Consider the following 10,494-nt stretch of genomic DNA (forward strand, 5'->3'; position numbering starts at 1 on the left):
CAGTGCTTGGAAAGGAGCCTGAAGTTTATGTTTCCATTCTAGTAAATGTATAGGGAATTCCTTGAAATTCAATTTGAAATTCCTTTGAAACCTTTGTAAGAATTCTCCCTCATGGTCTATGTGGTGTTACATGAGAGTCAGGAAAGCTTATGAAAATGTTAGCCAAATAAAAGAATAAAAATCCTCCATTCCCCAAGGTTTTTGTTTGTTTGTTTGTTTGTTTGTTTTTTCAGGGAGTGTCCAAACTCTTTTTAATAGCAAAGCAGGATCCAGATTAGTTCTTGTAGCCGCGGCTGGCTCTGCGACCTCGAGCCCGCTCGAACTTGGGGCCCTTGGAGCGCACATAAGGTTTGGTGTGGCTGTGTGGGGTTCCTGGGGCCTTGCCAAAATGCCCGTACACCTCCTGGCCTTTGCGGGGGCCAGAAAGCAGGATGGTGCCACAGCCTTTGGGGGAGTCCAGGGCCAGGGCGCACACCTTCAGCTTGGGCACCTCCTGGACACGCACAGCATCTGTGATGGTCCTTACCACCACAGCTGTTTTGCCTTCCCACCCGGGAAGCTTCATCTTGCGGATCATCCGCGACAGGGACAGAGGCGGCCGGTTGGTCCGACTCATGAACAGCCACTTCAGCAGACCTGGTCGAACGTAGAGTTGGTGCGTCTGGCCAGAAACCGGTAGATGTCCAGGCTCTTGGGTTCCTTGCGCCGCACTTTTCGGTCTTTGTTGTGACGAATGTCGACTCCCATGATGGCACCCCTAGTTCAGCCAGGTCCGGAAAGAGCGAAAGCGGACGGATGGGCGGGGGGAAAGCCTCCCCAGGGTTTTTGTTGTTGTTTTTTTCCTTACAGTTGGAACACCTATTTACTTGGATCTGAACTGCTGGAATTTGAGGGCTGGCATTTTGGAACTAATGCAGCCCTAGGATGAAGGAGATTTCTGTTGGCCTCAAAGCTCACATTATGAAAAAGCCTCCCGTCTCCTGACTTGTCACCCAGCCTGTAAACAGTGGCGCTTCTGTGCTTTTCCTACTCTCGTGAACTTGAATCAAAGACTGTACTTGGATCCTCCTCCCCCACTCCACCCCCCTAACATAGCCCAGGGAAGCTTCCGTGTGCCTGTGTTTTGCCAGATGGGGCACATCAACCATCTCAGGGCCTTGGATGGAGTCCAAGTGCCATTGGCCAAGGGAAGATTCTGGAGTGATAAGCAGGAAATAGTTAGCCGTGGAGAGTGAAGTCATTGACAGTTTCATGGCCAGTGGAAAATGCAGGGCAGACCCTGGCTCAGCAATGATGGTGCATTGGAAGGTCCGGCCAGCCGAAGTTCAGCTGCCTTTCCAGCCATGCTGTGCTCAGGGGGTGCAGGGCTGCCTTGTCTTCAAGGAAGCCCTTTCTACTTTCAGACTGTGGGTGTCCTGTAGACTAATGTTGGCCTCTTTCTAGCCACCAGATTCTCTCAGGAATCATGTTTTCTCATTCCTACCACCAAGATGCCTGGTCTCTCCTCTCCCTTTCCAGTCCTTTCACCTTCACTTACTCTCGGCCAGGTCTGCCTTGTTCAATGCCTCTACCTGCTCAGTCTGAGCTCGCCTGTCCCAGCACTGGTGCCTAGGGAGGCATCTCATTGCACTAACCCTAGAATGTGGCCACCTAGACCTGACCTGGCACCTTCCTCTCCTGCCACCCTCTTCTTGGCCTGGGGACTGGCCCTCTGCCCTCCCAGGCTCCCTTTACCCCAGAGCCTTGGAACATATCACCCCTTTCTCCTGCTTCCTTCTTTTTTGGGGGGGTAGGGAGGGCACTACACCTGGCGGTGCTCAGGGTTTACTCCTGGCTCTGCATTCAGGGATCAATCACTCCTGCCTCTCTGCTCATAGATGACTCCTGTTGTTGCTTAGGGGACCCATCTACTGTGCTGAGGACCAAGTCTGGCTTAGGTGTGTGCTGGACAAATGCCTTAATCCCTGCCTCCTGCTTCCTCTGACTCTGCCTTCAGCAGGTTTGCACATCTCCCACTGGCAGTTGCTGGAGTCAGGAAAACATCCTCAGGAAGCTCCCTGCTAGAGAACCCACACCCCCTTATTTCCTGCCCCCAGCACTCCCTCTACTATTGGGACCATGCATGCCTTCTAAACAGAAGGGAGCCTCTCTGCCCTTATCTCATCCTTCTGGCCTTGGGCCCAAGTCAGTGAACGCCAGCCAGGGCTAACGTGTGTGTGAGGCTGCACCAGTTAGAAGGACAGAGATTTTATTTTTTTTTTGTTTGTTTGTTTGTTTGTTTTGGTCACACCTAGAATTGCTCAGGGTTTACGCCTGGCTCTGCACTCAGAAATTACTCCTGGAACTTATGGGATTCTGGGGATCAAACCTGGGTTGGGCATGTGCAAAGCAAGCACCCTCCCCACTGTACTATCTCTCCTGCTGGGACAATGACTTTTGAGCAGCAGCAGGAGTCTGTTCTGATGAAGGTGACCTAGAGGGACAGGAACTGCTTATGAGACATACACTGGGTGTGGCTGCTCCGTATCTGAAAAAGTTCAACTCTAAATTTATGTAGGTTTTGGTTCCTTCTTGTTATTTTTTTTATCCTGATGTGACAATATGCATGCATGATTTTGATAACCATGATGAAATCGCTTCCCCAGACAATTTTGATTAAAATAAAAAGTCCCAGTCCAGAGGTGGGAGGGAACCTGGGGACATGGGTAGAGGGAAGTTGATGCTGATGGTGGGATCAGAGCTGGAACATTGTACCCTGAAACTCAACTATGAAGAACTATGTAAAATATGCTGTCTTCATATTAAAAAATAAAAAAATTTGATATGAAAAAAAAAAGTACCTGTCAAGAGACATTTCCTACAGAGGTTAATTTTCTTTGCAAATGTGTCTGTTCTGCTGGAAAGAGGAAATGTCCCCCACCCCCACTCCACACAGAGACAGGGTATGACAAAATAGTTAAGTAGGCTGGCAATATGCCAATTCATTTTCTTGCAAAAAATTATATTAAAGTGACATTAAAAAGCAGAGGCAGCTCCAAGAACTGTGGGGAACAAGGGTATGTCTGCTGTATTTGGGGTCCTTAGCTTGAGGAGATGTGGTTCACTGGCCTTTTGCTTTGCTGGGAAATTGGTAGAATATTGATTGCCAAGGGCACACAGGTGACAAGCCCACCAATGGGGAGCCAGAGAACAAGACAAGGGAAGCCCTTGTAGAAGGGGGGGGGGCAAGGAAATATACAAGGTCAGAAAAGGGCCATGGCTAGAAACAGGTTGAAACCTGGTTGTCCCCCAAGGCCATCGCATTCTCAACATCCTTGAGAACTCCTTGGAGTTCCTGTTCCTTCGATTAAAGTTGTCCTTGCCCTGACAACAAGCAACGATTCTCTTCACAGCTGCTGTCACTTTTCTTGGGGTCCCTGAAAACATGGTGTGGAGGCTTGTTCCAAAATGAAGGGTAGAGTTTCTTCCCAATGAATTCACTCCTGGGCATCCTCCTTAAAACACAAGCCATAGTACAGCGGGAAGGAGGTTTGCCTTGCATGCACCTGACCTAAGTTTGATCCCTGTATCCAACATGGCTTCTGAGCACCACCTGGAGTAATTTCTGAGTACAAAGTCAGGAGTTACCTCAAATATTACCCTAAGAAAAAACAAAATAAACCTAGTCATATAAATTCTTTGTCTTAGCAGGAGACTGGAGTGATAGTACCACAGGGAAGATTCTTGCCTTGTATATAGCTGACTCTGATTATATCCCTGACAACCCGTATGGTCCCCCCCCCTTTTTTGGGGGGGGTCACACCCGGCAGTGCTCAGGGGATACTCCTGGCTTCACGCTCAGAAATCGCTCCTGGCAGGCTCGGGAATTCGGGATTCGAACCACTGACCTTCTGCATGCAAGGCAAACGCTTTACCTCCATGCTATCTCTCCGACCCCCCCCCCATATGGGCCATTGAGGCTGCCAAAAGTGATCCCTGAGTACAGAGCCCAGGAGTCACCTCTGAGAATTGCTGGATGTGACTCAAAAACAAACAAAAATTTAATCCCAAAGTACATACAAACATCTATGGTCATCATAGTATTTTTCACAATTGACATGATCTAGAAACACCCCAAATGCTGAGTGGCTGATGAAGCTATGGTACAGATCATGGAATACTACTCAGTTGTGAGGAACAGAGAGAACATGCAGTTGGCTGCAACCTGGATGGAATTGGAAAGAGTCACACTAAGTGAGTGAGTCAGAGAGAAAGACAAATACCAGATGATCTCAAATATCAGCTGGTCTGGTTCATACCATAGAATGAGGAAACAAAGCAGATTAGTCAATCCCCAGTGGAGACAAACCCTAAGACTGAGGCGGGATTGGGTTGGGTGTTGGGGAGGACTTCAGGACAATGGTGGAAGCTTATTGGCTCTGAGAAGGGAAGATAGCAGCGTAGCAAATATCCAACAATAATATCAGTAGCATTACAAGTGTGACGCCTCAATAAAAACTGATTTGTTTGTTGATTTTTTTCCCTTTGGCCAGTGCTCAGGGGTTACTCCTGGCTCTGTGCTTAGGGGTCATTTCTGGCCGTGCTTGAGTGACCATATGAAATGCTGGAGATAGAAATCAGGTTGACCTAGACCTAGAGCAAGGCAAATGCCCTCCCTGCTGTGCTATTGCTCTGGCCAGAACTAATTTCTTGGTTTTGTTTTTGGGACACACACACACACATACACACACACACACACACACACACACACACACACACACATACACACAGATATTAAAAGATAGAAAAAAGAGAGAGAAAAAGATATATATATCAGAGAGTATAGAGGGACTAAGGAGTTATGCATCCAACCTGGATTCAATTTTTGCCACTATTTATGGTCCCTTAAGCCCAGAGTGAGTCCAGAGTAAGTATCACTGGGTGAGGCCCAAACCCTCACCCTGGGACCTTCTTCCACCGTCCCCCCAATCCAGTAAAGTTTAAATGTCTGTGGAGGAAACTCTGAATGCAGAGCAAGGAGCAAGCCCTTGAGGGGTGTGGCAAACAAGTGAACAATAAAAAAAATCACTCAGCATCCTGGGAAATCTATCTTAGTTCATTAATTATTTAACATTTTTTTTATTTGGGGGGGGTGACACAGGTGGTACTCTGTTGCAGAACAACCCTTATGGGGCTGACTGATGGAGGGATGGAGGATGAGGTCTTTCTCCTCCAGCTCGGACCACTGTCTGTCACCCTGATCAGCCAGTGGTTCTGAGGTGAATGCGGTGGGAATAAAGCTAACAGGCTGATATTCAGAAGATATCAGCTTTATTCCGTCGATAAGGCTGAAGCCAAAAGCCCCAGAATCAGCCCCAGAGAAAAGCCCTTGCCTTCCACAGACCCTTGCTTTTATACTTGAGAATCAGGTACCACCCGAGGGTGGGAGCAGAATGTCAGGTCACGATCACCGATCAGGGTAGGATAAGTAACATAATAATCCCATGGAAATGTTTACATACACAACAGTACTCTGGTCATTTCTGGCTCTGCACTCAGAGCCATACACTCCTGGGGTGGATGGGGAACCATATGGGATGTTGTGGATGAAACCTGGTCTGTTGTGTACAAGACAAATAAATGCTTTCTTCCCTCTACTATCTCTTTGCCCCTGTATCTGTCAGTGCACTTGTAAGGATTCGCAGGGGCCTGGAATGGGGACCCCCCTGCACTCCTTAGCATCTCTTTATTTTTTCATTTTCCCAGTACAATAAGGTGTGATAAAGAAGTACAAAAAGATACAATAAGGTGTGATAAAGAAGCAAAGGGGTCCCGGGGATGAAGCCAGCCTTGGATGCATCTGGGGGTTTGTGTGTGTGTCTCTTTGAAGAGCCTGGAGTGCAGAGTTGAGTTCCTAAATAAAGGACCCCACTAAGGGAGTTGGTGTAATGGGACCTGATTCATTTCCTCTACCCAGAGGGCAGCCTAGCAGGAAGAATGCTGGCCTGGTCCCTTCCTGTCAGGGGCTCATGCTCAGCCAGAAGCACACAATGGTGGGTCTCTGGCCAGGTGGGGGGCACACAGGTGAGTCTGGTGTGTCCAGCCCAGTGCCAGATACTGCTTTGGGGTTTCTGACTATCACATGAAGCATGCCTGTCATTCGACTTGACACATAAGGATGGGGCTAAGACCTAAAGAAAACTGGTTGCTTCCAAGTAAGCAACTTCCCCACTGTGGCCTGTCCGGGCTAAAAAGAAACCAATTTTTCTTTTTATTTTTTGGGGCCACTCAGCAGTGTTCAGAGTTGATTCCTAGCTCTGTACTCAGAAATCACTCCTGGTGTGCTCAGGGGATCTTATGGGACTCTGGGGATTGAACCTGGATAGGTCACATGGAGGGCAAATGTTCTCCCTGCTATGCTATCTTTCAGGGCCTAGAAACCTATTTTCTTCTTATCTCATACCTCCCATATCATGGCTACCAGATTGGAGCTGGGAAGTTATATTGTCAGAGAGCAAAACATGTCAGCAGGGTGAAAGAGACAGCAGTCACAGTGACTGACTTTATCTTTTAACAGGGGCCACGTCTGGCCATGCTCAGGCCTACTGATGCTGGGGTGGGAACTTAGGTCTTGCATGTGGAAGGTGGGTGCTCTCCTACTGAGCCTTTCTTTCCAGTCCAGCAACTTTATTTATTGATTCATTTATTTAGGGTTTTATTTTGGGTGGGCACACTCCGGGGCATTCAGGGGTTACTCCTGGCTCTGCATCCAGAAATTACTCCTGACAGGCTCGGGGGACCATATGGGATGCTGGGAAACGAACCCAGGTCCGTCCTGGTCTGCTGTATGCAAGGCAAATGCCCTACCACTGTACTATTGCTCTGGTGCAGTCATTTTATTTTATTTTTGTTTTGTTTTTATTTTTGAGCCACACTCAGGAAATACTTCTGGCTCTGGGTCTGTCCTGAGTCAGCGTTCAAGGCAAATGCCCTATCCCTCCAGCCCCTCATTTATTTAGTTTTTGGGCTGCACCTGGCAGTGCTCAGGAGTTTTTCCTGGCTCTGCACACAGGAATTCCTCTTTGTGGGCTTGGAGACCATCTGGGATGCTGGAGATCCAACCTGAGTTGCCTTGCCCTCCCCGCTATGCCATTATTGCTCTGACCCCAAGACAATACTTTCAATAAAAAAATCTACTAGAAAATCTGTATGCGATTTATATGTACATATATGAATACAAATAGTCTTCATTGCTGCAGTGAAGTATTTATACAGTCTGCTGCATGTTTTATTTTGAAAGAACAATTTTGAGAGAGAATATACTGATATATCTGATATAATTCACACACTGCTAAGCTAAATGGGCTCCAAGGCCTTTTATAAATATGTCTCGGCAAAAGGAATCTGACCAGATAGTTTTTCCCCCCTGTTATTATCTGACTTGCTCCCAAAGCTCCCTCATGAGTGAATTAAACCATCTTTTTGCAAGAGTCAGGACAAAACATTAGCAGATGTGAAGGTTTTGGCTCTTGCTGGTGGTGGCTGCCTAACCCCGCCTGGGTTCTCTCTGGAAAATTACTGGGCTTCATTCAAATGATTAAAATTGCTTTTAAAGCCTGTACCTCAAAATTCCCACTGTTATAGCTGTGTACTTGGATTTATTTTTTAGTCTAATGGGCTGGGAATTCAGTGCAGCAACACTCTCTCGGAATCTGATTTCTGATTTTTGATTTTTCGGGAGGAGCTGAGGAAATCTCCCATTGCTGAGTAAATAACCAGGGTTCTTCAGGACCCTCGAAGGTATGTCAGCTCTTGGTCATCCTCCTTGTTCCTTTTCAGAGGATCTAAATACCAGATTCGCAACCAACCTTGGTTGCTATTTTGAGCTGGCTTGGATTTTTCCCTTCTCAATGCACCTGGTATGTGTGACTATATTTTCAACAGGTCCTAGGTGTTGCCAACATATTTTATAATTGTACGTGGCAGGCAACGTTGGCACTTTAAGCCACATGGTTATTGAATTTTATACAGTAGAGAGAGAAAAAAAGAAGAGAGAGGGAGGGAGGGAGGGAGGACAGGAGAGAAAAGAAAGTGCAAGGGGGAGAGAGAGAAGGAGAGGAAGAGGGAGATGGAGAGGGAGAGGGGAAAAAAGAGGGGGCAGACAGAGATAGAGAGAGACAGAGATAGGCGACATAGAGAGACAAACAGAAAGACAAAGAGAGATACAGAGAGATGGTCATAGTGATAGCATAGCAGATAGGGCTTTTGCCTTGAATGCAGCTGACTCAGGTTTGATCTCCAGCATACCATATGGTTCCCTGAGCCTGCCAGGAGTTATTTCTGAGCACTGAGCTAGGAGTAACTCCTGATCACTGACAAGTGTGGCCCAAAAACAAAACAAAAAGAGAGAGACAGAGAAAGGAGATAGACAGAGGGAGGAGTCAGACAGTAAGATAGACAGACAGATAGACAGATAGACAGACAGACAGACAGACAGACAGACACACACACACACACACACACACACACACACACACACACCCCAATTTTCTCTTAGAAGCACTTTTTTATTTCCTGAGAGAAACACCTTTCCCAGCTTCTTCTAGGCCGTGGCGTGTGGGGAGGGTGCCCATGAGGTTGGCTATTAAATATCTATTTTATGTCAATAGTGAAAAACACCCACTACCAGAAGCAATGGGTTTCCATGAGCATTTTGCAACTGGGACTTGTTACCCTCACTTGGGACAGTGTGTCTGGATATTTGAGTGACCGCAGTAGCTGTTCGTGCAGTAGCCATTCTGCTACTGGAGCAGAATGAGGAGCTGGGGTGGAGAAGTGAACAAAACAGAGATGTACATATCCCTATCTCACAGCCTTAGCTCCATGACACTTTGCTGCACAAGGACCATTTCATATCTGCCATGTGATGTCCCCACTGATGTCAACAAGTGACTCACCCTCTGCCACAGGAGGGAAGAGCAGACTGTCGGGCCCTACATCTGGGCTGTTTTCCTGCTCCACTGGCTCACCCTGTGGGCTGGCTGAGGTGGATGTGTTGGAATCATACTGCTGAGTTACAAAAGCCACAGAAACTAGAGTACTTTTTTTTTTTTTTTATATAGCTCCAGTGTGGTTAAGGCTTATTTCCTCCCTCCATTTATAGCCAAGACTTTTGGATGTGGCTGTGAGGAGGGCCAGGTTTTGATCAGCCCATTACTTTCTAGGGTACTGCTTCTGTCATTTATTTATTTTTGTTTTGGGGCCACACTTGGCAGAGCTCAGAAAGCATTCCTGCCAGGCACTGGGGACCATATGGAATGCCAGGGATTGAACCAAAGTGGCTACGTACAAAGCAAATGCCCCACCTGTTATTGTGCTATTGCTCTGGCCCCATTTCTGTCACTTATATTCTCCCTTTGGATTGGGGGATAAATGTGAGGCTTCTGAGTCTTAGGACCCACCGGTCATTCCAAGTGTGACCGATGAGGGTCCTGAGCAGAATGTGATTCGGAAGTGAGCTGTTAGTGGGTGCCGGATGTGAGGATGTGAAACTCGGAGGGGGATTATTTGAAATCTCATTATCATACCTAAAATGACTTGAGATCAGTGCTGCAACTAAAAATAGACCCAAAGACGCATGTACAGAGGTGCAGTAATTTGCATCAGAGGCCCCTTGCCAATGTCAAAGGAAACCTGGACAGGTCACAATGTTTGCTTTTCAGAAAGAGGTGACTAAATACTGACCCCCACGGCTTCCTCTCTCTGCTGTGAGCATCCCACCTTGCTGAGCCCAGCCAGTTCCCCCTAAGCATCAACACAGGAGCAGCTGGAGCAGGCCCTACCCAGGAACACTTGTGTAGCAGACCAGAAGCACCCACTGCAGAGGCTCATCTCCTAGTAATGAAACTAAATGCATTTGGCCTTTGGGTCTCAGCCTGCTTATCTTCCAGCATTCACAGCTCCTTCCCCTTGGGTTGGAACTCTGGGAACTGGCAGGTGTTTATTGACTTAGTGGGTCAGGCTGCAGGGCTCAGGAAAGGGCATAGAGAAGATCACTCAGGGCAAAGTGGGGTTTCAAGGGGAGAGAGGCTCCTCCATGTTACTCTGACTCAGGCCTGCCCTGCATCTGGAGCACCTGTTGGACCCCAGAGCTATCTCAGCTCATTTCCTCAGAAAAAATTCTGTCTCTCTCCTCTGGTTGCTGGGGGAATAGGCCATTTTCCTGTGACAACTGTCTAGCTTTCCTTAGCTAAATCTTAGGAGAAGAGCCCAGGTTACTGGGAAAAGTGCCTTTCAATCTGGCTGGGCTGGATCTGGTCAGGAGCTCAGAGCAGCTTCTCTACCCCCCACTCTTTCTTTCCTCTTATGTCACTGGGGTCCCAGGTAACTTATGTGAAGTGGGGAGAGAGAGGTGGCCATTTTCCCCCCAGCCATTTTTGCCACTGGAAGTGAAAAAGAAGACCCAGAACTGTGGGCCTTGTTCTTTGCTGGAAGGAAAGTCAGGCCTAAACTTTA

At 47.5% G+C, this 10,494-nt stretch overlaps 1 pseudogene; it reads right to left on the bottom strand.

The window, feature by feature from the left end:
- Positions 1 to 247: 247 nt before the first annotated feature.
- LOC125996500 (60S ribosomal protein L18-like) lies at positions 248 to 750 on the bottom strand (annotated as a pseudogene).
- Positions 751 to 10,494: the final 9,744 nt, after the last annotated feature.

This window comes from Suncus etruscus, chromosome 18, assembly GCF_024139225.1.
Source record: "Suncus etruscus isolate mSunEtr1 chromosome 18, mSunEtr1.pri.cur, whole genome shotgun sequence".
Classification (NCBI taxonomy): Eukaryota; Metazoa; Chordata; class Mammalia; order Eulipotyphla; family Soricidae; genus Suncus; species Suncus etruscus.